The sequence below is a fragment of the Vicugna pacos genome, unplaced genomic scaffold (genome assembly GCF_048564905.1).
Source record: "Vicugna pacos unplaced genomic scaffold, VicPac4 scaffold_19, whole genome shotgun sequence".
NCBI lineage: Eukaryota > Metazoa > Chordata > Mammalia > Artiodactyla > Camelidae > Vicugna > Vicugna pacos.
The window spans coordinates 35,181,700-35,207,716 of record NW_027328740.1 but is presented as its reverse complement, the minus strand read 5'-3'; the positions used below and the strand labels follow the sequence as shown (position 1 = coordinate 35,207,716).

The window sequence follows — 26,017 nt, the reverse complement described above, 5'->3', positions numbered from 1 at the left end:
TATGAATAATAATGTTCACATTTGTAAAAAGTTATTAAAATCAACATTGTTTAATGAAAATATCATTTCTTTTCGCATGAACATGTATTAACTACAAGAAATGTTCCATGCTTTCTTCTACGATTTACTGTTAGAGCCTTAAAGAATAATATTTTCCTCAAAAGATATTACGGCAAAGGGATTTCTTTTGGTGGAACTGTTCCGGCATCAAATCTGGTGCATGTCTCAGGGCACTGGCAACATAGAGATGATAGAAATTAGGAGGCATTATAAACACAGAATCATTTTTAAAGGAATTAAAAAAACTGGATGTGTGTAAACAAAGAATCAGAGAATATTCTGGTGAAATAAATGTATTTTTCAGCTTAAGCAAGACATGGGGTGAATAAATCTGAAATGAAAAAACCACCCAGAGATTAGCAGCGAGTCATGCACGCAGTGTGAATGATCAAAACCAAGTTGTTTCCAAACCAGTGTGCAGGCTTGATGCCTTCATGAATCAAATCTGTGTGGCACCAGGCCACCTCGAATACATGTTGATGAGGTATTTATAAGCCCTTCACCATCCCAAATCAAAGCCCACGCACGAGCCACAAGACCATCACCTACACATTTGGAAAACACACAACATGGTGAATAGCACTTTTCTTGTTCAGTAGCCGGTGGCAGCGAACTGTCAGCAGACAGAGATACAGGGACACAGAGGCACCTCCCCTCACTCAGCTGATAAACTTCCGTGCATCCCTGGGGACAGGATTGTCATAAAATGCACCATGGATTGATTCTCCTCCTAGGAAAGGAACCGTAGTGCTGTCATTAGGTTTGAGCAGGGGTGGGTGGAGGATCTCAGAAGAGTTGTTTCAGCACACCAATAGAATTCTTGGCCACCGTGACCACGAAAGACAAGTCCCCTGCCATCCCGGTAGGCACTTGGGCTCCTGACAAAAGCTGGGCTCAGTAAAGGGTTGAGTAGAAGGCACAGACCTGAGGGATGCCCCAGCAATAGGCAGGAGGTAGGGCCTGGTTTATACTGCTCTGGGTGTATCCCAGACTCATCCGAATACGAAATCAGAAATTTGCAAAACAGCAGAGCTGGGGTGGATCATCTACTCCAGACTCCTCACCTTACAGTTAAAAGGGTGGCAACCCTGACAGGCAAAGCAACGTGCTAAAGGCAGAGCATGGAAGTCGCAGTGCCAGATGAAACGCAGCGTGCAACCCCCGTTCAAGGCCGCTGACTCTGACGACGGGGCCAAGGTTTCCAATGAGGAGAATAAGACAGTGTAAATACTTTGTTCCCCCTAAAACCCCAAATGTTTTTTAAAGGCACAAAAACTCACCTTAACTAGATCTCTTCTGAGGGGGCTCTCTTCTGCTTCTTCGTCTTTCTGTCTCCATTTCCCTCTCTCAGACACAAACACATTCAGTTTTGTGAAAGGGGACTTCCTTCCATACAAAGACAGACTTCACATCTTCAGAAAGATACCTGAGAAAGCACGTTTCTCAATTCAAGTCTTTGTGTGAGTTCTGGGCAACTGGCTTATTTTCTAGAACAATCGGTAGTTACAAAATCAGGAAATCATCTTCCACAAAGGCAGAGATCTGGTCCGTGTTGATAAAGTTGGGGATGTCACATTTCATGAGTCTGTTTGGCTCCTCCTCTGGCCACCTGCTGCATCTGATGGCTTCCTGGAGCCGAATAACACTGTAAAGGGCTATGGTAGGGATACCAGCTTTGGCCTTGTCCAAGTGGTCCACTTCATTGATGTAGCAGTGAAAGAGGGACCTAGATTCGTCATTGCACTGCCAGAGAGCACCTTGGGCAGCAGCGGTCTTCCAAAGTCTGACACAAAGCTGTTGAGTCTAAATCTCTTCTCGGGAGACTCTGCATTGCTACAAAGAAAACCAAAATAAAATATCGTTCACAGTGTAGCTCGGTGACCTGAAGAATCATAGTTTTTGCCATCTACTGAGAGTAAATCCCTGCACAGAGCATGCTGACATGCACTGGAATTGAAAGACATCACTTCTGAACACATACAATTAAACCCAAGGCAAAAGTCTAAAGTGAGGGCCCATGGACCATCCTAAAAAGACATCGTTCCCTGAGAATCCTCAATATTGGTGCCTCGCACACCAGTGTTTCTCCGTGGGACACTCAGATCTCTTCATCAGGATTCGTTAAAGTGCTTCTTAAAATGCAGAATCCTGGGGTGCACACCCTCAGAGTCTCCAGAGGTAGCGACTGGTAGTCTGTATTTTCATAGCCACCAGGATAACTAAACATGCTCAGGTTTAGCACCGCAGTCTACATCGGGTCACCTGAGCATCGACAATTCTGTCTCACGGGATGGGGGGGTGCCATGTGTGTTAGGGTGCTGTCCTACCCATGTGTCTCCCCTGATTCTCAGAACTGACAGTGCTGCCCCATTGGGCACGAAATACCACCGTTTCACAATGCATACGCAGGGCGCCCAACTGAAAAACAATCAGTGATAGGAGAGGGGACAAAACTCAGCTTCCTGTTACCTTGTTTCACTTACTGTGGGACGAGTGATCAATTCAAGGGTAATAAATCAGTGAATGAGTGAATAACATGACTCGCGTTAGTCCCACGAGTGCCTGGAAGAGCAAGCCTGGGCACATTGAGAACCATAACAGTCCATCTACTTAAATGTCATCCTCCACAGATCTATGTAAAGGTTACTTCCACCCAGGCAGTGACTCCAGAAGGGCAAGAATCATGTATGAACACACTCTCAAATCCAGAACAGAACCTGACAACAATTAGGCTCTGGAGACTGTGTTTAGCGAGTGTGGAATCTCAGTGATTCCAGCTCTTACACCTTGCCTTCCCATCCCACCACACACGATATGGCCCTTATGTCCAGTTCTCCCGGGGCTGGGGCCACGGAACCCATTTATAGGACTGGAAGAATCTGATCATTTAAACCATCCCCCAGATTATCATCAAGAGTCACCTGCATTTCAGGGATCAGTAATCCCAGAAGCTTTGCAGTTCAGGCAGCTGAGGGATTTTTATATCAGCTCTGTCTTCTACTGTGACTGCCTGGGTGACATCAGACAAGGAATTCTGAAAAGCCTGAACTTTTCCTTTCAGGAATAATCTAATTAACAAATCTCGTTGACCACTCAACAAATGTGATGTGAAGATCAATAATTTACACAGGAGTACAACATTCACTAGGTCGTGGATTTAGAATCAGAGGAAAATCATTTTAGAAAGATTGACAGAATGTAGCTTTAATGCGAATTTAAGTATTCTTACCTTTCAGTAAATCATCTTCCCCTACTTATCACTTCACCCAAGTTTAAAAGATGTCTGAGAACAGGGATGAGTGTGTCAGCAATCTGAGACCCAATAACCTAAAATGTCACCTAGGAAAAAGAGGAGAGTAACACATTTTTAAAAAGCATGGTGAGGATGGCGGGGCCATCCCCAACCCCAGACTAAGAAGCTCTGAGTAATAGCTTTCCTGCCTGCCTGGGGCATCAGCTGATGTGAAAATCCACCCAGAAACCTCACTGTCCAGCAGCTCTTCCATAACACAGGCTACACTTTCTCAGAATTAAGAATTGCGTCCAGTAACCACTTCGCTGAAGAATAAAGACAAAGGAGAACAAGAGAGTTCTGCCCCTCCCAAGGGAGAGCCCAGACCTCGGGCTGCATGCACTGCGCCCACCTCCCTGGAGAAGAATAAACTGGAGAAGGGCGTTCTGCGAAACTGCGGCAGCAAAGGTTGAGATGGGAACAAATTGACCAGCTGGCCAGGGACAGCCCCCTCCGTCGCTGCCTTGGCGGCTGCCTCAGCCCTCTCAGCCCATCCTGCCCACCTCTGGTGGCTAAGCTGTCAGAGAAATTGCTTTGCGACCTGGAGCAACAGAGGCTGCCCTCAGGCCAATCTGCGGAAAAGATGGGAGCTAAACCCCCAGCTCCCGAGCGGCAGGCTCCATACCCCCGCCAACACCCCGACGCCCCCACACCCTACCGCAACCCCGGGGAAATATGACCCGAAGAAGTGTGACCTGGGAACGAGGGGCAGCAGAGGCCGCCCCCACGTCAGGCCTGCAGAGAGATTGGAGCTTATCCTCCAGCTCTCCAGGGGCAGCCCCTGTCCTCTCCACCTCCTGATCTCACCGCGCCCACCTTCCAGGAGCAATCAGACCAGGTGTGGGGTGTCAGGCGAATCTTGCGCCAGAGAGGACGTCCCCAGGCCAGGTCAGGGGAGAGGAGAAGAAGTGGCCCCATTAGGCGGGGCAGCCGGCCGTCGCAACTGCCTCTGCCCCTTGACCGCATCGGGCCCGTCTCCCAGGAGCAAGCTGACCTGGAGACGGGCATCCGGCTTCTTGGGCAGCAGAGGACGCCCCCAGGATTGTTCGCGGGGAAGAGGAGAGCAAATTGACAGGCTCCGCGCTGCAGGTCTTCTACCCCCGCCATCGCCACCCCCGCACCTTAAAGGCACCGCCCAGGGCGCCCCTCCCCCAGCAGGCTGAGTGGGACAGGTGCGTCTGGTGACCTGGGGCAGGAGAGGCCACTCCCACACCAGGCCATCGGGGAGACGGGAGCCAATCCACCAGCTCCCCAAGGCAGCCCCTACCCCCGCAGCAGCCACCACTCTTGCCCATGACCTCACAGTGGCCTCCTCTAGGGAGCAGGCTGACCTGGAGATGGACGTCCGACGAACTTGGGACAACAGGGACCGCCCCCAGGGCAAACCATGCGGGGAAGTGGGAGCAAATGGACAAGTTCCATGGGAAAACCTGCCGCTGCTGCCACCACCCCCAAAGTACCAAGTCCAACTCCCGGGGTCAGGCCGACTAGGATACACGCGTCTCATAACACAGGGCAACAGCGACCGCCCCCAGGACAAGACGCGGGGAAGATGGGAGCAAATGGTCTGCTCCCCCGCTGCAGGCCCCCGACCACCGCCACCCCTGCACCCTGACTACCCTGCCTCCCGCCCCCAGCAGGCAAAGTGGGACAGGGGTGTCCCGGGACCTGGAGCAGCAGAGGCCGCCTTCAGGCCACGCGGTGCAGACATGGAGCTAATCCACAGTCTCCTCCGGGGCAGCCTCCCTATGCCTGCAGCCACCACCTTACCAGCCCCTTGACCGCACCGCACCCATCTCCCAGGAGCAAGCTCACCTGGAGTCGGACCTGAGGCAAATCTCCGGCGGCAGACGTCGCCCCCAAGCCAGGCCGTGGGGGAGAGAAGAAATGGAGCAACTCCCTGGAACACATCCCCTGCCCCTGCCGCCTCCGCCGCCGCCTCCCAGGAGCAAGTTCATCTGGAGACCCGCGTCCCGCCTCTAGGGCAGCAGAAGCCGCCCCTGGCTCCGCCTCCGGGGAGAGCGGAGCGAATTGATCGGCTCCCCCGCGGCAGCCTCCCTCCCCCCGTGGGTCCCGCACCTTAACGGCCCCGACCCCCCACTCCGCACTCAGCAAGCTGAGTGGGACAGGAGTGTCCGGCGACCTGGGGAAGAAGAGGCCGCTCCCAGGCCCAGCAGCCGGGACAAGGCAGCTATTCCACCCGTTCACCAGGGGTAGACCCGCTCCGCCCCTCTGCCGCTGCCACTGCCTTCTGACCTAACCGCCCCACCTCCCAGGAGCAAGCTTACCTGGAGTGCAACATCTGGCGAATCTCCGGCGGCCAAGCCCCACCCCAGGCCAGGCTGCAGGGAAGAGAAGAAATCGATCGGCTTGCCCGGGCAGCCTCCCAACCGCCACCGCCGCCGCCGCAGCCCAAAAGCATTGCAATAGCCTACCGGGGTCAGGCTGACTGCAAGGATGTGCACTTGCCTTCTTATCCTGGCCAGGTCCCTGAGCACCTCCCTGCATCCCTACACTCCCTGCACCTCTGCACCCCTGCTACTCTCTGCAATTCTGCATCCCTCCACCCCCACATCCCCTGAAATGCCTGCGCCCTCCACAGCCCCTGCACCCCTGTCACCAGTTACACTTTTGCACTGCTTACACTCCTGCACCCCTGCATGTCCCACACACCACCTCTTGGGCCTTTGGCAGAGTCTCTGCTGTTAGACCAATGCACAGTGACTCACTCTTTGCCAGTATATGATGCATCAGTGGACGTCAGGGGTTGCCTGCAGGAAGGTACATGTTCCCGGTCACTAGCCTGGGCCACTAGGGTGATCTCTGTGAGGTCACCCAGGACGGGTTCAGAGATGCTGTTCTCTGGGAAGAGAGGAGTTGAAACCGGTCTTGAGGGCAGAGCTGTGCTCACCAGGCCGTCCACGCTTCATGTTTTACACAGGGCTTCGGAGAAGTGAAATGGATCCGGCCAAGTAATACCGGCCTGCTGTGAGCCCACCTCAGTCCTGGGCTCTGAGTCAGACCGACTGGCTCCCTCAATCAGGGCCCAGTTTGGGCACCTGAATGGTCCCTTTGAGGCATCCCAACAGTTCTCAGGATGAAGTCTGGCTGCTTCCACCCCATGGCCCTCCCTCCTACTGTGCTGGCCTCAGGAAGGTTCCTTATATGGGGAAGAAGGCAGCCCACACCCTACCCCACCCCTCACCTTTCTCTAACCCAGGCTGGTGCTCTCTCTGCCCCTCAGAGTCTGGGAAGCCATCCCTCTTCAGTTATGTCCCTTCTGAGATGGACTTGCTTCCACTCAATTCTAGGCGAGGATGCACCATGGAATGCACTGGGTAAGAGAACCAAAATAAATAATTTCTTCTGTGAGGTTGTCTGCTTATCTACTGGGGCTGGGCTGTGTGTAGTTTGCTACAGCTATTGGTGTGAGAGGCTAAAACAGCCTGTGTGTCCTTGTTTTCATCTCCCCGCTGTCTTTGGGTTTTCCCTAGACACTCCTGAGACATTTACTTCTGTTAGTATTATTCCTGTTATTACACACGGGCCCTACTGACATGGAGGTAAGGTGTTGGGGGAGCGGGACAGAGCAGGGCATCTGCAGTCCTGTGATTAGTTCTCATTGAGCCTGTGCCCTGAGCTGTGACCTCCACAAGTGTGTCTCTTTCCCCCCACCCCAATTTGGGTGACACAGAAGGGATTTCCCTTCTCCCAGGTTGGTTAGGCTCTGGTAAAATAATTTCTCATTAAAAAAACAAACAAAAAACAACTTCCCCCAATGAAACAGAATGTTCTGGGTGTATTTCAATACAGTTATTTTCTCCTCTCCAGGCAGGAAGCATGAGGAGTTATCCTCTGACCTTCATTCTGAGAACAGGACACGGTCCTGGATGTAAAATACATGAAAAAGAGCATGGGGCCCCTCTGACTGGCCCCCTGGAGTTGTCACACTCTGATTTCCCCACACTGAGCCTCCTGCTGGCCTCAGGGACCTGTTAAATCTGCCTGCCCCCAGGGTTCTTACAAAAGCAGGTTCTGCCTTGGGAGCTGTGACTCTCCAAGCCTGCCCGCTGTTCCCTTTGCAACCTCTCTGGGTTGGAAGCAGCTTTCCCCCTCAGTCTTCTGGGATCTAAGAAGAGCAGTGGGTTTGCAGCTCCCTCAGATTTGGTGTTATTTTCAGGACAGGAGGAAGAACTTCTGAGCTCCACACGAGCTGGACCAGAGGCTGGAATCCTCCCTTCCTCTGCCACCGTGCAATCAGTGGCTGTGGTTCTAGCCGAGTTTCTGAAGATGTGGACTTAAACACACATATCCCAGCCCCCACAGGAGCACACAGTCCCATAAATCCCCCTAGTTTCCACTGGTAACTATGGAGCCGATGGGGACACGGGTTTCGGGACCACAGAGGCCTGACTGCACGACTTGCTCCATGGCCTATTTACGTGGTTGCTCTGGGCCTTGTCTGAAGTGGCTTGCTTACCACACCTGGTACGTGGGAAACACAAAATAAGTACTAGAACCTTCACTTTTTCTCCCTCCAGGGCCTTCAAACGTAGAAAGTAATAAGTGAACTCAGACAGCCTAGTCACCACAATGAGGTCCGTCCAGCCTGGCTCTCCTGAGTGATGGGCACTGACTTGCACCTTAACTCGGAACAGTAGGAGAACTGCCTTCCTCTAACTGGGCCTCTCCCCACACCAGGCACGCCCGCAGCTCAGACGGGGCCAGCTCCCCAACTGAGGTGTGTGCTGGTGGCTTCAGTGTGACCTGGCCCTGCCGGGACATGAACCTGCAGTGAGTGAGGTGGAGGGTCGGGTGGAGGGGGGTCCCTTCTGGGGTGGCAGGGGGCCCGGTAGCACCCCTCCCAGCCTGGTGCCTGGGGCTCCCTAACACCTCCTACAGCTCCTGGGTTGGCTCCGGTCCTGGCCACTCCACACACCCTCCCAGTATCTTTTCATTATGTCCCTTTTCTGCTTTTATCAGCGAGAAGTGGCTTCTGTTGCTTGTTCAGTGAAACAGTACATCGGGAAACCAGACTACTTCTAACATCAGTAAAATACCAACCTCGGTCAGCTCGCCGGGCAGACCGTGCAGCACAAAGGCCTGAACAGGGCTGTGCGAACGGCTTACGTGAAGGGTCCTCAGCATCTGTCTTCAGAGATACAGAAGCTGATGGTTCAGGTAAAACCTCAGGGTGGGATTGAGCAATCCAAAGCTGGTTGGTTTCAAAGGCTAATTGGTCAGACCAGACCCCTGAGCTGTGATCAGAAGCCTGGCTCACCGTTAGGCAGACTCAGCGCCCTAAGTGCCGGGTGGGGCCGGTGCTGTTCCCTTTGTAGGCTCTCGTTGGGGATTCAGTGTAGCCCCTTAAATACAGCAGAAATTCCAGCCCCATTAGCCCCCAACCTGAGTGTTCCATGACACAAATCCCGGGAGTGTTTAATTTTCATCTTTGTTTAGGAGGATGAAGGTGGTTCAAGAGAAGACATAAATTCACACTTAGTGACACAAGGTCACAGCCAGTACTTCCTCCACGGAGAGCTATGTGCTCCCACAGTGGTGGCTGGGGGCTCGGCAGAGACCCTCTGCTGGTCCCAGAAGGACTCGCTCCTCTGGCCACAACTCATGGGTTGGACAGCAGATCCAGAGGGTGACAGAGCATCTTTCCTGGGAATTTGGAACTGACACATAGAAATCAAGTTCACTCATCTGGAGTTTGGCGGAGGGGAGGGGCGGTGGTTGGAAATCAAATGAAACCAGAGCATGAGAGACACTTAGAAGTGAAAGAGCGAGAGACAGAGAGACTGAGCTTGTGAGAGCAAATAGTCAGAAAGAAGGCAAACAATCAGGGGACAGAGGAATTCCAGCTCCTGACTGTCTAGTCTGTTCCAGCCCATCAATGACCCCGTGAGATGTTTAATAACATTCCAGTTTTGCAGATTAGGAAACAGGCTGAAAGAGGTGGGGGCTGGGTTTGGGTGCACAGTTAATTCAATTGCCACTGGACCCCACACTTCCCATTGCCTGAAGGCACCCTAATCCTCACTGGGACCCCTGTGGTCCCCTGACAGCCCAGCACCCTGATCAAAGGGACCCTGCGGGAGTGGGAACCCCTCTTGAGTGTGGAGAGTTCCCTGCCCCGAGATGCCATGCATCAGCAAGCTCCCGCTCACCCCAGGTTAACATCAGCCCAGCTGTACAGTCTCCCAACCCGCTTCCCTCCCTGCCAGGCACCCCCAACCTTACCACCGAGTGTACTGCAGGAATTCAGGCACAGGGATGCCCAAATCAACACGAGCCCACCGGCTATAGAAACAGCAGACTCCCAGCCCCACCTGGGTTGTGAGGGGACAGAAGGTGTCCTCAACTTTCATGTGTCTAAAGCAATCTTCTTCAGCTGGAGGTTCTAGAGAAAAATAAAAGGTCCAAAACATAGTTCGGTGAGGAATTCCTCCAAGGACCTGACTCCAGTGTCTACAACCATGTGTACCTACCCCCGGAATTGGGGTGAAGGTGGATTATTGATCAGCACAACCCCTGGTGGCCCAGCTCCTTGGCTTGGCTGCCCAGAGGGGGCTGGGGGAATGGGTAAGGCCAGGGCACTCAGGAAAAGCACAGAGGACCTGACCTCTCCCTTCTGCACTCGTAAACCCTTCCCCAAATCTCAAGGCATTGGACAGAGATCCGCCACAATAATGAGATGCTCCCATCTCTTCACTCACTCCTGTCGGTTCACTTACATGCTGAGCATCCACTGGGTCCCAGGACAAGACACATAGGATGGCTGATGGGACAGGCTTGGTCCTTCCTCCTGGAACCTGTTCAATCTGATCAAAGAATGATCACTCATAAAGAGTTTCTCAAAATTATACAGAGACCAAAGACCAACTGCAGAGTGAACCAAATTTAAAAATATATATGAAGATCCCCCAGTCTCCCCGCCTAAGGTTAACAGCATAAAGCAAAAAATTCTTGCCTTTAATCACCAGGAAAGTTGTCACCCCCTCTCAGGTGGAAAGGAGAGTTATTCTTTGAGCACGTCACAGAAGTGCTCCATCGGATTGGACCAGGGCATCTACATTCATTCAGCAAATGTGTATAAGCTCGTACTACATACGGGAATCTCCTAACTAGACCGTTCCCAAGGCTCTCGGGCTTTATCAGTCAACAAAATAGACATGACTCCCCATCACTGGGGGCTCAGAATTTTAGCAGAGGAAACAGGCAGCATGTTGGGGTAGCAAGAGTTTGGATAAATTTTTAAAAAAGAGTGATATGAGCAAACTCGGGTGATGGCAGTGGGGTGGGAGGCAGGCAGGAGAGAATAAGGCAATCCTGGCAGATCTCACGGAGTAATGAACTTGAAGCAGAATAGATCCGGAGGAAGAAGGAAGAGCCGGAGCCAGAGGCCCCCAGAGTGAGGGGGAGAGTGTGGGCAGAGAGGCAGAGCACGCCGGGTCCTGAGGCCTTTGTGACGACTTTGGCTCCTAATGACATGGTGACCCGTTTAGTGAGTTTTGAGGGGAGGGGTGATGTAGTCCAACTTATGCTTTTGTGTTTGTGTTTTTTGGGGGGAAGTAATTTATTTATTTTAATGAATGTGCTGGTGATTGAACCCAGGATCTCAAGCATGCTAAGCATGCGCCCTACCACTGAGCAACACCCACCACCCCCAATGTATGTTTTTACAGGCTCCCTCTGACTCTGTGTGGATGAGAGATTGTAGGAAAGCAAAGATGGAAACAGAAGGCTATTGGTATCCAGGAAAGGCTGAAGGTGGCTCTTAGGAGGGCGGGGAGCAGAGAGCAGGTATTTAATTAAGACAGAATATCCAGAATTTTCTAACAAGCTGGATTTGCTGTCTGTGAGTGTAAAAGAAAGAGAGAGAAAGGACATGGTTCCAACATCTGGGCCTGGACAATGGGAGGGATGTCCTCTCCGGATGGGAAAGGGGATGGGAAAAGGTGGGGCTGAGCAGGTGGAAAGGGGCTGGTATCAGCTCAGGTCTTCAATGTCATGGTTAAGGGGTGTGTTACATATTGCCACAGAAGTGCCTAATAGGTAGAGGAATCTGTTTTCTTTTTCTTTTTAACATTTAAAAAATATAATTAAACATATTAATTGTATTATGTGAATGATTTGGGAATTTTGTTTCATGCCAAGTTATATGTTATATATAGCCAAATGGAGCATATATCAAAAAGGGGAGAAATGAGGGCTTTCACATAAACTGACTGTCCGTAACGTAGGTAAAATTTCAATAAAACCAGTCTTCAGGGCAAAAACCTCATCTCGGTGTTACATAAAAATAAATGAAAAACGACTATGTTGATGTACCATTATTTCATGTTACATAATAGCCCCAAACTAACAGTGTTTAACTATGAGGCTTGTAGAAATACTATTCGCTTTATTCACATAAATACAGAAGTGCAGAAATATTCTAAGGTAGAATTAGCATCTTAGTGGAAATAATAAATATTTGAGCATTTTACATGATATATATGTACTGATTCAAAATTTGGAAAAGTAATTTCATAGTAGAACATATGTATGAATGTGAAAGCAAGATGAATGAAAGGAAAAGAATGTGATGTGAGTCTCAGGGATAAAGGCTCAGATGGAAAGGGGAAATCAGGGAATTTTGGAGAAATTGAGAAATTGATGGCATGCCAATTTCCAAGGCTGGGTTGCTTCCACCAAAGGAATAGCAGAGAGAGAGAGGAGAGGCCCAGGAACCCACCCTGGGGAACACCCACAGTATATGTTTGGAAAAAACAGGAGACATTGGCAAAGGACCAGCCAGCAGGCCAAAAGCAGAAACAGACATAGAGATGGGCTGGAGGTTGAGTGAAGCAGGAACACGGGGTAGGAGGGATGGAAGAGCTGGGTCAAATGCTGCCGAGGGGCCAAGCATGATGAGGAGTCAAAATTGACCACTATATTTAGCAACATGGGGTCACTGATGGCCTTGACAGGGCAGTTTCCATAGAGCGAGGGATCAGGCGAAAAGCCAGAATGGGTGTAAAAGGGGATGGCTCAAGAGAAGATGCAGACAGTGAGTTTAAACAACTCCTTAAAGATTTGCTGCAAAGACACAGGGTGGCAATTGGTGGGGGTGAATTAGGGTCAAGGAGTGCTGTTGGTTTAAGAGGATGGACGTTTATATACTGATGGTGCCAACTAGCAGGAGAACAAAATAGATGAGGCAGTGAAAGAGAGGATGGTTTTGGGAGTGACAACCCAGAGAAGATGGGAGGGATGGGGCCTCGGGGACTTTTGGAGGAACTGGCTTTCGATGCCACTTTTAATAAGCGGTGGGGCACCGAGAGTGAGGTCACAGACATCAGAAGGCGAGCGGATGTGCTGGGAGTTGCTTGTGAAATTTCTCTTCTGTTGGCTTGTTTGCTTGTTCAAAGTAGAAAACTAACCTTACCAGCTGAGGAACAAGGAGGAAGAAAGAGTTACTGGAGCCATGAGCAGAAGATAAGAAAGAGCCTTCCAGGGAGAATGGGACAGTAAAAAGGGCAGGGGGAGGCGGGGGAGTGCGCTCCCAGAAAGTTACATTTTCTCTTTGACGTCCCCAAATGTGTGACGTGTTATTACCCTTCCTGCTGTCTACAAAATAAAAATTAATTATGGTTCAGAGGAAATGCTATTTCATTCTAAGAGGCTGCCTGTTTCTCAGGAATGGTCATCTTAAACTGCAAATATTACAAACAATGTTGAAAAGATGAACCTGTGTACCTAAAATCCCCTATTTTCTATTAATCTGTTTACTACTTAGTTCCCCTATCAATAACACATAACAAATACTGCCATGATGGAGGTACATCGATGCTTAAAAGGAAATGAGATCTGTATCCTTTTGCTAAATTCCATGGCTTCCTTAATATGCAGTTCCACTTGGAATTTAGGAATGTCTGGTATAAGAAGTGAGAAACAGTTTGAGAAAATCCCGACTCAGAATTATACATCACAACCACATCTCACAAGTATATACAGCCGTAAAAAAGTTTAAAAGCAAAACTCCGTAACTACTCTTAAAGACCTTTGCAAACCTGGGCCTGCCAAGATGTTTCCAAACTGGAAAGGAACTCCAATCTCTTGCCTGGTACCGGACCAGAGGCTGGCCAGCCTTTTCTGTAAAAGCGAGAGAGTAAATATTTTCAGTTTTGCAGATCATTTTGTTGTAACCATGCAGGTAGGCAATAAGAAAGCTAAGAGCACTGGGAGATAGGAAACAAACGGGCATGCCCACACTCTCCCTTCCACTCAGGGCAGCTTCTCTGTGGTGGGGAGCTTTGCCACAATCACTTGCTTCTTTTTTCCATTGGTTTCTTTGTTTCCACCTTACTGCTCGAGCTCAGAACTTCATGTGGGCCTGGTCCTTCAGCATCCATGCAGAGAAGGCTGAGCAGGGTTGGGAACCCCACCTGAGGGAGAAGAGAGATTACTGGGAGGGACATTGTGGAGGCCACCATGACACGAGACAATCACACCTTCCGGGGTGAAAGGGAACGAAGACAAGGGAAGGACACAGTAGTGGGACCCCTAGGTCGCCTGCCAGGCTTGTTCTCCCTCCACGGCAACCATGGGGGCCTGGGGGGTGTTGGGCTTCAGCTACGGTGATTAGGATGAAGGGACTCAATATAAAGGACCCTCCAACTCCTCACTAGGTTCCAAACGCAGCCCCTCTAATTCCACCCTCTGAGTTTCTGGAACTCTGCTGGAAGAATACATGAGCAGGCCAGAACCAGAGCCCAAGCCAAACATGACAGGGGCTCGTGGGGCTGTAACCCCATGCTCAGTGGTCGGGGACTCCTTGCAAATCTGCAGAAATCCCTGTTCCACCTCATTCCTGGGAGAAACCCCAGATCTCCTCCTGCTCTGTCTGTTCTTCTCTTGAGGCTATTGTCCTGGAGGGATGCTGAGTCCTTGAACCTGGTCCTCCAAACGTACATAAGCAGCCTGTTCAATAAAACAAATTATGCACTTTTTCACATTTGCCAGTTTTTTGATTCCAGAAAGGCTGTGGGACTCATTCTCACAGTCTCCTGTGCCCCCACCACATGGTGGCCCTCTGCTCATGTAAACACGATTTCCCACAACTGCACCCTGCCTCCCAGCTTGTCAGAGGGGAGTGTCCCACAAAGACACAGGTGTTGTGAGGATCCTGTCCCCCAGCAGAAAGCCTGCTCCTGGAGCCACGGACAGAGATCTGGCCTCCTAAGCCGCTCAGCTCTAATTCAAAGCCTAAACTGGAGGCCCCGAACATTGCTGAATGACTTTCTGAATCACCTGGACTGGAGGGGACTGATTTTCTTTCCAGGAATGGAGGTAGCGCAGCCTCCATTTTCAGGGCTGACCTTGACGATGGATCTAGTTCCCCCGACTGCACCGCAGGAAGGAGTGGCCCTTCCATCCCACAGGTTGGAGACCCAACCCAAGGGAGTACTGAAGCAGTGCATTGCTGCCAGGTCCAGCATCCCTGCAGAGTGGCCTCTGCCCTTGAATGACCCCCTTCCCAGGGCCTTTCTTGCCCGGACACCACCACACCCCAGGCTGTGCCAGAGCTCTGGGGCTCTGCGTGTCCAGGGCACACAGGTGGCACCTGAGCCAGGTGTCCCCTGGGCCTCAAGGGAGAGAGGTCTGCTTCTGCATCAGGGGAAGGTGACCCCACAAGGCTGGCAGGACACTCTCAATATGGACCTCCAGGAGCCCTGGGAGCAGTTTCCCTGCAGGTGTTAAGAGCCATCATCAGGAGGGCAGGCCCCTCTTTGTGCAGACCATCCAGCAGTGCTGGGCCCACGTGCTGACCTCAGAAATCTACATGCCCCCAGGATACCCCAGGCAACCTCACAACTTCGTCACTTGGTGACCTGGGTACCACGAGCTCCTTGGCCATCCCATGAGGGTGGTCCTTGCAGGCATGGTCTCCAGGTTCTCCCGTTGAGAAATCCCCCTGGGTTTCTGTGGTCACAGAGCAGACACCAGAAGATTCTAGTCCTGCAGTGACCCCCACAGCAGTCAGCTCCCCTGTGCATGTCCAGGGACAAATGACAGCAATTTATTGCCAGGTACCGTGATGCACAAGGGGGTGGGATTCCATACTAAGTTCAGGATCCTGGTAACTCACTCTGCACCCCAAAAAGCTTCCATGAGAAATGTGTGTATTGGGATGTCTGTGCCCCTAGAAGAGCTGTTCCTGAGGGTTCCTGGGACCCTCCAGCCCCTCTCAAGGTTCTCAGATCCTGGGTCTAAATTTCTATCTGCCTCTTTTGGTGTACGGCCACCTGTGTCTCGTGGTCATGGGTCACTTTATTGCATGACTTGGCATGTTCTTAGTGCTCGTCCTCCACCCCTGCACTAGACTCCCAAGATGTTCCCACTGACCCTTGGCTCCCTGGGTGGCTCAGGGGGCCCTAAGTCTGCACCCTTCACTCTCCTCCTCTACCCCCACCTCTGGGGCCACCCCTAGGTGGACTTGGAGGTGTTTGTAAATGAGTCTTACACAAGGACATGTTTGGACAAAGCAGGACCCCACCCCCGGAAAACTCACCTGCTCCCTTCTCAGAAGAGGACCCCACAGCCCCACATTGCCTCCCAGGGGTCTACTCAGGACACAGTCCCCCAGTTCTGGGCAAGGTGTCTCCCTGGAATCCTTGCTTCCAGGAAGAGTCTCTCTGTCCTTCTTCAGAGTTTAGAGGTGTTCCCATGTCCCTGACCACCAAGATGCCCAGCACAGTCCCTTCAGTGACCTGGAGAGACAAGTAACTTATGTGGCCACAGGTCTCACAGGACACACCTGCTGGGACCCCAGGCTAAAGGGCTGTCCTTCTGCATTCTCAGGTGTGGCTCCCGTGGTAACTTTTTGCAGGGGGCCCAAACGGGGAGTGTGGCCCAAAGCAGTTCATGGGGCTCTCTGGGCAGGGAAGACTTGGGCCAGGTGGCCTTGCCTGGTTTCCCTGCTGGGCCACTCTGAAAACCCCCGCTCCTCTGGCTGTGGCTGGAGGCCCCTCAAACCTCAGGGCGGGGCTCTTTCTCTCAGCCTCCACTGACTCCAAAGCCACGCTGGTGCTGGCGAGGGGAAAGAGCTTTCTTGCCTTCTTTTGGCCAAGTTGCCACAGGTGGATGCTGCGGGGAGCTGGAGAGAGAGGTAGCACTTGCTCAGATGTGAGTGGTTAAGCAATTTGACACCCTGTCAACTAGCCTTAAACATTGGAATGAGGTCTTTCCCGGTAAAGCTGGAAGTTACTTTCAGTAACTTGTCTAAAGATTTCTTTTTTTTTTTTCCACTTAAAGACTCATAAAACCTCTCCCAGGTCATTCCTGGTATGGACCATTATCCAGGGATCAATCAGGAAATGCAGGAGGAGAGGGGTGGGGGTGGGGGAGAGGGGAGGTTAGATCAGAGCCCACGGAGAGGAGATGCCCCTCCCAGGAGCCTCACACTGGGCAGTGGCTTCTGGCATCCAGCTCTCCTGTTCTCAGGCCCATTCCATCTGCGGGGTTTTCCAAAAACATAATGGTGGAAGGGCCATGGAGGACACCTAGAACTTCCAGAATAGACAGGGGGAGCAGAGTTACCATGCTGGCCCTGGGTTTGGAGACAGACCTGCAGTGGAGACCACAGGCTTCTGAGAAGCCAGTTTCGAAATAAAGGCAGTATGCACTGGAATACCCGGCTCGAGAGAGTGCTTCATCATAGACATGTAATTTACATAGTTCTCACCACTAAATTCTGTGTTCCCAACACGCTACATGAATGACGGCTTCAACACACATTCATTTCTGAGATGTGAAAAAGTGTAGAGCCGCTCTTTCATCCTGCATAATGGGCATGGCTACACTTAAGAACACTTACCAAGATTTCTCAGCAAGAGCCAATTTCGAAATAAAGGCAGTTTGTGCAGGAAAACCCTGTTGGAGTGAGGGCTTCCCCATACACATGTAAGTTATAGAGTTCCCCTCACCATGAAACGCTGTTCCCAACATGCTACATGCATGAAGGCTTCGACACACATTCAGTTCTAAGCTGTTAGCATGTGGAGAGCCGCTCTTTCATTCAGCACAAAAGGCATGGTTACACCCAGGAAGATTTACCCAGATTTCTCAGCTGCTTCCTTCAGCCAGATTCAAAATAAAGGCAGTTTGTGCTGGGAAAGCCTGTTGGAGCGTGTTCAGAGCTGTTTCGGGCTCTGTCCCAGCTGGAGGGTGCAAAGCCCAACCTCCAGAAAGAGGGACCAGGACCCCACCCGCCAGGTGGTGTTGCCTTTGTAGGGGAACAGTGATCTTTGGGTAAGATATATTGCGGCTCTCTCTAAAAACTGCTTTGACTTAAGTTTGCATCCTAGTCACCAGTTCCAGGACAACAGAAAAGGCATACCCTACATCCCTTTGCACTCAACTCTTCCCAAAAGAGCAAATATTTGTCCATGAAAATACCAGCTGCTCTTCTAAGGCCCACTAAATACCCAGCAGTGTGGGCGGTGCACTCTTGATCAGGGACAGGTGGAGAGGGAACAGCGGTCCTCCAGCAGGCTTGGCCTGGTGTGGCAGCTGCGCTGTGGGTGCGTGGTGGGGAGGGAATGCAGGGAATCCTGTTTGAGGGGCCTCTGTGCACGCCTGCATTATAGTCTGAGGTTTCATACAAAGGCTCCAGGCATCCTAACTGGTCAGATACAGCCCCCACCCTTGGGCTGGAACCACCAGGAGATAAGTACCTGTAACAGGGACGGTGCCTGGTGTGGGGAGAGGTCATGGGACCCTCCGGGGGCAGGGGCGGTGGTGCTGGGGAAGGCAGGGGATGCAGTGAAGGGTGGAGGGAGCAGGGTCCTTTGCTTGGGGGTGCGAGTTCTTTGGGAGACCACAGGGAATGGCACACATCATCCCCACCCTATACCCCAAATTCCTAGCCCCGCCAACACAGGGGCTGCTCTGCACCCTCTCAACGTGGCTCTCCTGTAAGATCGCACCCAACCAGGCATCTGGCACCCTGCCCTACCTCCCCTCTTGGGACAGATCCCGTCTTCTTGGAAACTGCCTAGCAGCGCGTATTCAAGGCCGGCAGCCGGCCTGGCGGATCTGCACTTCAGGTGCCCTACCTGGCCAGCCGTGCCTGCCTGGGCTCAGTCCTCTATCTTGCCCACCGGTAGCCTGGGTCCACTTCCGGTGCAAGCGGAGGCCGCGGAGCCCTGGCTGAGCCCCGCACAAGGACAGGTGAGGGTGCCCCCACCCCGCCGCCCCGCCGCCCCGCCGCCCCGCCCACTGTTGGCAGCATTGCCCCAGCCTCCGGCCGGTGCCACCTGCAGCTGAGGACCTCCGCGCGGCCCCGCCCGCCCCGGCCCCACCCAGCTGCCCCATAAGCCTCCCCCCACCCCCGTCCTGGCCGCGCCCTTGCTCCCATTGGCTCCGAAAGTTCTGACCTCGCACGTCTAACCTCGGGAGGACGCAGACGCAAGCGCTAGGGGAGGGCCCCGCGGCGTTGCCATGGATAAAGACGCCGCGCTCCTCGCGGGCTGGCGTGCGCTTCTGGGGCAGGCAGCGGGCTCCGGAAGTGTGCAGCTGCCCGGGGCCATGGCGGTGTTTGCTGCTGGGGATGGCGGCTTGCTTGGCCGGGCCACTAGTTCTGGCCGCGTCAGTCGGCGGCCGACATCCTTTCTGGGGCGGCGTCTCACAGACGGTAAACGTACGGCAGCGCCGTTGGCGGGGCCAGTGGACATGGACCGGGGTGGGATCCGGGTTGGTGTGGCGGCCTGGGAGGGCTGTGGTGCCGGGGAGCGGGTTGGGGCGGGGGGGACAGGGCTGGGGCACAGCCTCCGGCTTTCCTCCCCCTCGGGCTCTGGGGCTTGGACCGCGACTCCGGGTAGCCCTGCGTGGCCGCGGCCTCCCAGAACCCCTGGGAAGGGCAGGTGGAGGACCCGTCTTTTATGAAGCGGGGCCTTACCCGCGTTTTGAAGAGCCCCAGAATCAGATGTTGGAATAGGGTGGTTTATCAGCCTTGTATATCAGCAGGGAAATTTCAGTTCCATCCAGATGTTGGCTCCTTCGCTAAAACTCAGGAATAAGACAAGGGTCAGTGTCAATTAGCAGTTATCTAGGGCTTGACTCAAAATAGACTGTGCGGGGTGTAGAGATGGTAGATGGGCCCTCCCTTTCAAGGTTGGTAGTCTTCTGGGATTAGAGGCCTCAGTTGAGGATTACATCCTCATCTGCAGTAATGGAGGTTGTGGGAAACATTAACACAGAGAAGGGAGGGGTGTTGCTGCGGTAACTCATTAAAGAAGCCAGGACACTTGCCTGGCTCTTGTGTAGGAGAGTCTCGCCTAGGGTAGGGCAGCAGTTATCAAAGTGAGTCCGAGGCCCCTGAGATGCAAGACTATTTTCGTAGGAACGCCGGGAAGTCACCTGCCTTTTGCACACTCTTGCACTCCCGAGTTTCCTGTGGGGTTTTCCAGGGAAAACCTAGTCTGTGATATCACAAAACAGGTAATGTAGAGGCAGATAGAATTAAGCTCTCACCAGTCCAAAAGAGATTCTCAGAAATTAAAATCACTGCTATTCCTCTCATTAATGATTTTTGTTTAGAAAAATATACTTATTTTTTGCTTAAGAGTATTAATGGTATCATGTAGTAGGTTGTTATTATTTTTAAGTGAACTCATAAGCATTTTTTAAAGTTCTTATTTAACTTCTAACACAGGAACTATTGATAGATTTAACCCACATAAACAGCAGCCTTTTGAAGTCCTCAGTATTTAAGAGTGTACAGGGGTCTTTAGGCCAAGAAGTTTGAGATTCCCTGGAGAACGGGTGCTCAGGTACTAGTCAGGTGCTTAGCGTTGATAGACAGATGCCAAGATGTCTTCTGCATGTGCTCCCGGACTCGAAATAATTGGCCACACAGAGATCGGTGGGCAGTGCCTCCACTATACAAACCAGAAGCTGCTGAACGTGTCTTGAGTCTAGGCCATGTGCTGTGCAGAGATTCCCATTGTATCTGTTCTATCTAAGCCGGGATTCCTGTGCAGAGACCTGGCTCTGAAGACCCGCTCTCCTTTGCTCCCTGCCAGGTACCTTCTGTGTTATGTCAACCCTCCGGAGGGCTTCAGCCTCCGTAGGGGCGTCTGTATCCACATCGCCTTCCTCCTGAAGACCCTGCTGAAAATGGAAGAGTCGGTGCTGGTGATACCCCCTTGGGGCCGCCTCTACCATTAGCAGAGCCTGGACATCCACCAGGTCCGGATTCCCTGGTCTGACTTTTTTGATCTCTCAAGTCTCAACAGAAACATCCCTGACAATGAGTACGAACAGTTCATTGCAGGTGAGATGGTGATCGTTTAACTGGGGCCAGACGGTTTTTGTTCTGGTTCCGATGTGAACATCGGGCCGTCTTGCTTCGGGTTTGTCAGTCTGCTTAGGGGCCGTGCTCATGTTTCCTGCACTGCAGGTGAATTTGGTCTTTCCACAGTTTTTCTCAGGAAATATATCTGAAGTGTATGAGCTCTGTGTTCCCTCCCCTCTGAAAACCCTGGCCTTCTGGTGAGATGGAGCGGTGACAAGGAGGCCACTGCCACAGAGGCCTTGTCCCAGCAGGACTCGCTCCCTGGGCAGTAAGGGCCATTCTTACCTGAAGGAAAACACGATGTATGTGTACCATGGGCCACGTGCTGGAGAAGGTATGTAACCTCTCATTCAGTATAATTTGGTCCTGCTCAAGCTTCCCATTTTACTTTTTGTAGGAGGTAAGATTTGAAGATTTTCTTTGAATACAGCTATTTAGAGCTTATCTTTTTTTTTAATTGAAATGTGGTTGATTTACAATGTTTAGTTAGTTTCAGATATACAGCTGTTTTGTTAGTTTCAGGTATACAGCATAGTGATTCAGTTGTACATATACATAGTCTATTCTTTTTCAGGTTCTTTTCCATTATAGGTTGCAAGATACTGAACATTTTCCCCTGTGTTCTACAGTGAATCCTTGCTGTTTGTCTGTTTTACATATAGTAGTTTGTAATTGTTAATCCCAAACTCCTAAGTTTGTTTCCTAAGTCTGTGAGTCTGTTTTTGTTTTGTAAATAAGTTTATTTGTATCTTTTTTAAAAATTCCACATATAAGTGGTATCATATGTTACTTGTCTTTCTCTGTCTGAGTTATTTCACTTTAGTGTGATAATCTCCAAGTCCATCCATGTTGCTGTAAATGGCATTATTTCCTTCTTTGTTACAACTGTGTAATATTCTTTTATATCTAAATACTACATCTTTATCCAGTCATTTGTCAGTGGGCGTTTAGGTTGCTTCTATGTCTTGGTTATTGAAAACAATGCTGCTGTGAACATTGGGGTGCAGGTATATTTTGAAATTAAGGTTCCCTCTGGATATATGCCCAGGAGTGGGATTGCTGGATCAAATGATGTCTTTTTTTAGTCTTTTGTGGTATCTCCATATTGTTTTCCACATTGGCTTCACCAAACTACATTCCCAGCAATAATGTAGGAGGGTTCCCTTTTCTCCAAGCCTCTCCAGCATCTATGGTGAGTGGATGTTTGAATGGTGGCCATTCTGAGTAGTGTGAGATGATAACTTATTGTAGTTTTGATTTGCATTTCTAAGATAATTAGCGATATTGTGCCTTTTTTTCATATGCCTATTGGCCATTTGTATATCTTCATTGGAGAATTGCTTGTTTAGTTGTTCTGCCCATTTTTGGATTGGGTTGTTTATTTTTTTTTCTTATTAAGTTGTATGAACTATTTTTATAGTCTACAAGTTAAGCCATGTTCAGTCTCATCTTTTGCAAATATTTTCTCACATTCCATAGGTTGTCTTTTCATTTTGCTTATGGTTTCTATTGCTTTGAAATAGCTGATAGGTGTAACTAGGTCCCATTTGTTTATTTTGGCTTTTATTTTCTGTTGCTTGGGTGGATTGCCCTAGGAAAACACTGCTGAGATATATGTCAAATAATGTTTTGCCTATGTTTTCTTCTGAGAGTTTTTTAGCGTCTTGTCTAATGTTTAAGTCTTTAAGCCATTTAGAGTTTGTTTCTTTTTTGGTTTTTTTTTTTTCAACTCTATTATATGCTTTCGATTTGTGGTTACCCTATTTTTCAAGTATATCAACCCATTATCATATCTATTTCCTTTAGACTGATAATCACGTAGGCTCCAACACATCCTAAGAATAATGAGAAAAAGGAAAAAGAAAGAGAAAAAAATCTATCTTTTCTTGCTACCATCTCCCTTTCCCACCTTTTTGTATTTTGATATACTTTTTCTTTTTTACATCTTCATGTTTATTGTCTTGTAACTCGTTATTTCATTTCCAATGATGGTTTTCCCATTTCTATAGCATCCTGCTTCCTTTCTGTTTAGAGTAGAACCTTTTAATGTCTCTGTTTGGTTCCATAATGCTGAATTATCTCCCTAACCCCCTCCACCCTGAGCCTCTGAATACTCAGTACAGGGAAGCCAAACCATCCTAGCCTTCATCAGTCTTGGGATGCAATCTTCAGAGTGGGAAAGAAGAATCATTGAAAAATAATATTCTGTTTGTTGCTTTCTACCCTTGCCCAGAGAGTGAGAATCACCTCTGAAGGCGGAGGAAGAAAGATGGGGGCATGGGGCACAAAGTCTTTTCTCCTTTTGCTACTGAAAAAATGATTTCTTTTGTAATTAGTGATGATGCCCTTTAAATTGGTAAGATCGAGATTCCACAGCTTCAGCGCCTGTGAATAACCAGCTGGGAGAAAGCTCTCCAGGGCCCCTGCAGTGGGAAAGGCAGCCCCTCTGAGCACCTGTTGTTCTGTATTCTTCCGGCCTCCACACAGTTTCGCTAGGCACTGTGCAGGACGATGCAGTTCCCCAAGGTGGAGGACTGGGAGACCCCTGCTTGGTGGCAAGCCACAGGAGCCCACACTTGAAGGACAAAATGAAGAGTAGTGGGGCGGGCATAGGAACAGAGGATGGTTGAGACCCAGGATAGTTTCCTGGAGGCCAGCAGGTGAGACTGGCGGGGCAGATGGGGCCCTGGTGCATGGGCAGTCCTTGAGGGATCTGAAGCAAAGATATGAACCAAGATACTGGATTCGTGTGGGGGTAAATCGCCCCCTGGAGGCCACGTGGCAGTGCAGCGAGCCCAGGAGGAGAGGGCATTTCCCCAAAGTTGGGTTGACAGATCACAACCAACTCACTGGGAACCGAGAGGTACAGAGATATTGTTAACTTTTTGTCCCTCTTCCTGGAAAAAAAATTGCTTCCTGTTGAATAGCCTGTGTAGTTAGTGAGAATTAAAGACATGAAGTAACATTTCCTCAAAAGTCATCCATTGTGCAGTTGTTAATAATGGTCAAATGCAAACTTGAATAGATTAAATCAAACAGTCATCATCGTATTTTAAAATCTTTTAAAATAAAAAATCTTGCTGTCTTTGTTCTTCATTTCAGGGTTCACTTGGTGATAATAGTAACAAAAGCAACAGCAAACCTTTAAAGAATTCTGTCCTGCTGTTCAAGGAACTCTGTGTTCATGACAAACAAATGAGGTGGCACTTTACAGGAAGGACAGTCATTAATCACACAGCTAGTAAATGGCAGGGGTGGGACTTGAACCCAAGCTGTCTGACCCCAGAGCCCCCTCTCAGGCCCTTCAGTGCAGCTCATCACTTGGTATGCCCAACAGAGGCCAGCATTAAAGAGCAGCATGACCTTGGCTGCTTGGCCTCTGTTTCTTCATCTGTAGAATGGGGGTGTGGGCAGTGAACTCTGTGAGCTCAGTGGTCACTTCCTCCAGCTCTGCTATTCTACTGCTTTGAGTTAATTTAAGAAGTATCCGAGCCCCTGAATGGCCCACCCATAGGCTGGCGCTTTGCTAGGCCGTGGGTTACGGAGAAAAATAAGATCAGCCTGCTTCTCCAAGGAGCCTGTGTCCCTCCACGGCAAACGGCTTTGAGGCCCAGGCTCCCTCGCTGGCAGTCGGGGACTGGGCAGGAATGTCTGATAGAAGATGGAGGCAGAGCCCTTCCGGGAACAGTGGTGGCCACAGAGCTATCAGGAGCGGGAGCATCTGTCCAGGCTGCTGAGAGGGGGGCCCTCATGAGGCCAGTAGCCCCCCCAAACTAAGCCCTCAGGACAAAGATCCAGCCATTCCTGCAGTGTCACAACAGAGCCAGTCCATCCTCATCACTGTGCCCCTGTGCTCCTTTGTCCTGGGGCCTCTCTTCCCCCTACACCCAGAAGACTCATCTCTCTCTCTTCTCTGAGTGTCCCCTCACTTCACCCATGGTCCCTGCTTCCTAGGCCACCATCTCTGGAGTTGACGATTTGCCCCCTCACACTCTCCGTTTGATCAGGAGCCTGGGTTGACCTCCTTGTGCTCACTTTCCCCCATGAGGTGATTTCTCCTCCTCTCTTGGGAACACCTGGAAAACCCAGTCCATTCCTAGCAGTGCCTGCCACCCTGGCCTCCCTGCTCATCTGCCTCAGTCAGGAGCAGCTGGACCACCAACTCTGTATTGCCTCACCGCCTACCATCAAGACGTCAATGTTGATTCTCCCTCCACCACCCAGTATGGTCATTGTAGGGTCTTCTTCTCCGTCAGCCTGAGCCAGACACCTCCCATTCACCCTACCCCCGGGCTCATACCCGGGCGTGTCTCCACCCCAGGTCCAGCCTCTCTCCTTTATGTGCCCAACTCTAGCCATCCAGCTGCTTCTCCACCAGCCTCGTTGGCCCTCCTTCACCCTCACTGGGGCATCATGCACTGACTCCTCTGCTTTCCTACCTGTCCACGTTCCTCTTACTTCCACTTCCCCACCTTCCAGCTCTGCATCCACAGTCAGCACTCTCTTTATGACAAACAAAACTCCCTTGACCCTTGATCTTTTCATTTCCTCACCAGGATGACTTCCATCTCGGTTCACCCAGCTCTATTTGTTCTGAGCCTGCAGGCAGCAGGCTCTCCCAGCACAGATTTCTAAGACTACAAATCAATGCCCAGCATGTTGCCACTGCCAGGCAATCCTCCAGGATTTCTCTAGTGAGCACATTTCCCCACTTGCCACACAGTGGTGTCAACATTCTATGCTCTCTGCACACCTCTAAGCTTCCCTCTGTCTCTTCCCTGACTCCCAGCAGATGGCCTTGCCTCCTGCTTCAGAGAGAATGACATGTTACTTGAAGGGAACTCGCTCACCTGCAGCAAATCTGCTCACCTCACCTTTTATCTGTCCCTCTCCCACCTGGACTCTAGCTGTAGTTGTTCTTAATTTAGTGAGTTTAGTTGACATATATATACACAGTTAAAAGCTTAGCACACTATAGGCTACCTTCTTGGGCTTACTTTTTCAATTTAACATAGGGTGTATGATGCATCCACTTCGTTGCATGTACCTGCAGTTCATTTGTTTTAACTGATCTTAAATGTTGTGTGTGTGAAAGTAACACAAGGCAAGTGTAAGCCAGGATTCAGGATGCTGGTTACTTCCTGTGAGAAGAGGCCTAGGGCAGGATAGGACACATTATGTCACTGTCAATAGTCCTGTTCTGGTGCTGGGTGACAGGTTCACAACTGTTTCTTATAATATTAATTTTAATACATAAATACTTCTGACAGGCACCTAAGGTGAGAATGTGTCATGAGCCAAGATATACAATGGATAAT

The 26,017-nt window shown here is 50.6% G+C and overlaps 3 long non-coding RNA genes across 5 annotated transcripts; 1 reads left to right on the top strand and 2 right to left on the bottom strand.

Moving 5' to 3' along the window:
* Positions 1-1,643: 1,643 nt before the first annotated feature.
* Positions 1,644-9,714, bottom strand: LOC140692927 (uncharacterized). Of its 3 annotated transcripts, none has more exons than XR_012068559.1 (8): positions 9,599-9,714; positions 8,417-8,504; positions 6,558-6,686; positions 6,082-6,214; positions 5,641-5,694; positions 5,168-5,362; positions 3,290-3,399; positions 1,644-1,893 (listed from the first exon to the last, which is right to left on the bottom strand). It is a non-coding gene; the product is annotated as an uncharacterized lncRNA (long non-coding RNA). The 3 variants fall into 3 exon arrangements; XR_012068560.1 differs by having other exon boundaries at positions 8,417-8,500; positions 9,599-9,650; XR_012068561.1 differs by lacking the exon at positions 8,417-8,504 and having other exon boundaries at positions 9,599-9,698.
* A 3,919-nt stretch (positions 9,715-13,633) lies between these two features.
* LOC140692937 (uncharacterized) lies at positions 13,634-17,074 on the bottom strand. Its single transcript, XR_012068575.1, has 5 exons — positions 16,806-17,074; positions 16,379-16,499; positions 15,915-16,113; positions 14,207-14,323; positions 13,634-13,788 (listed from the first exon to the last, which is right to left on the bottom strand). It is a non-coding gene; the product is annotated as an uncharacterized lncRNA (long non-coding RNA).
* A 3,353-nt stretch (positions 17,075-20,427) lies between these two features.
* On the top strand, positions 20,428-24,070 carry LOC140692946 (uncharacterized). Its single transcript, XR_012068585.1, has 3 exons — positions 20,428-20,678; positions 20,826-21,033; positions 23,802-24,070. It is a non-coding gene; the product is annotated as an uncharacterized lncRNA (long non-coding RNA).
* The last annotated feature ends 1,947 nt before the right edge of the window (positions 24,071-26,017 follow it).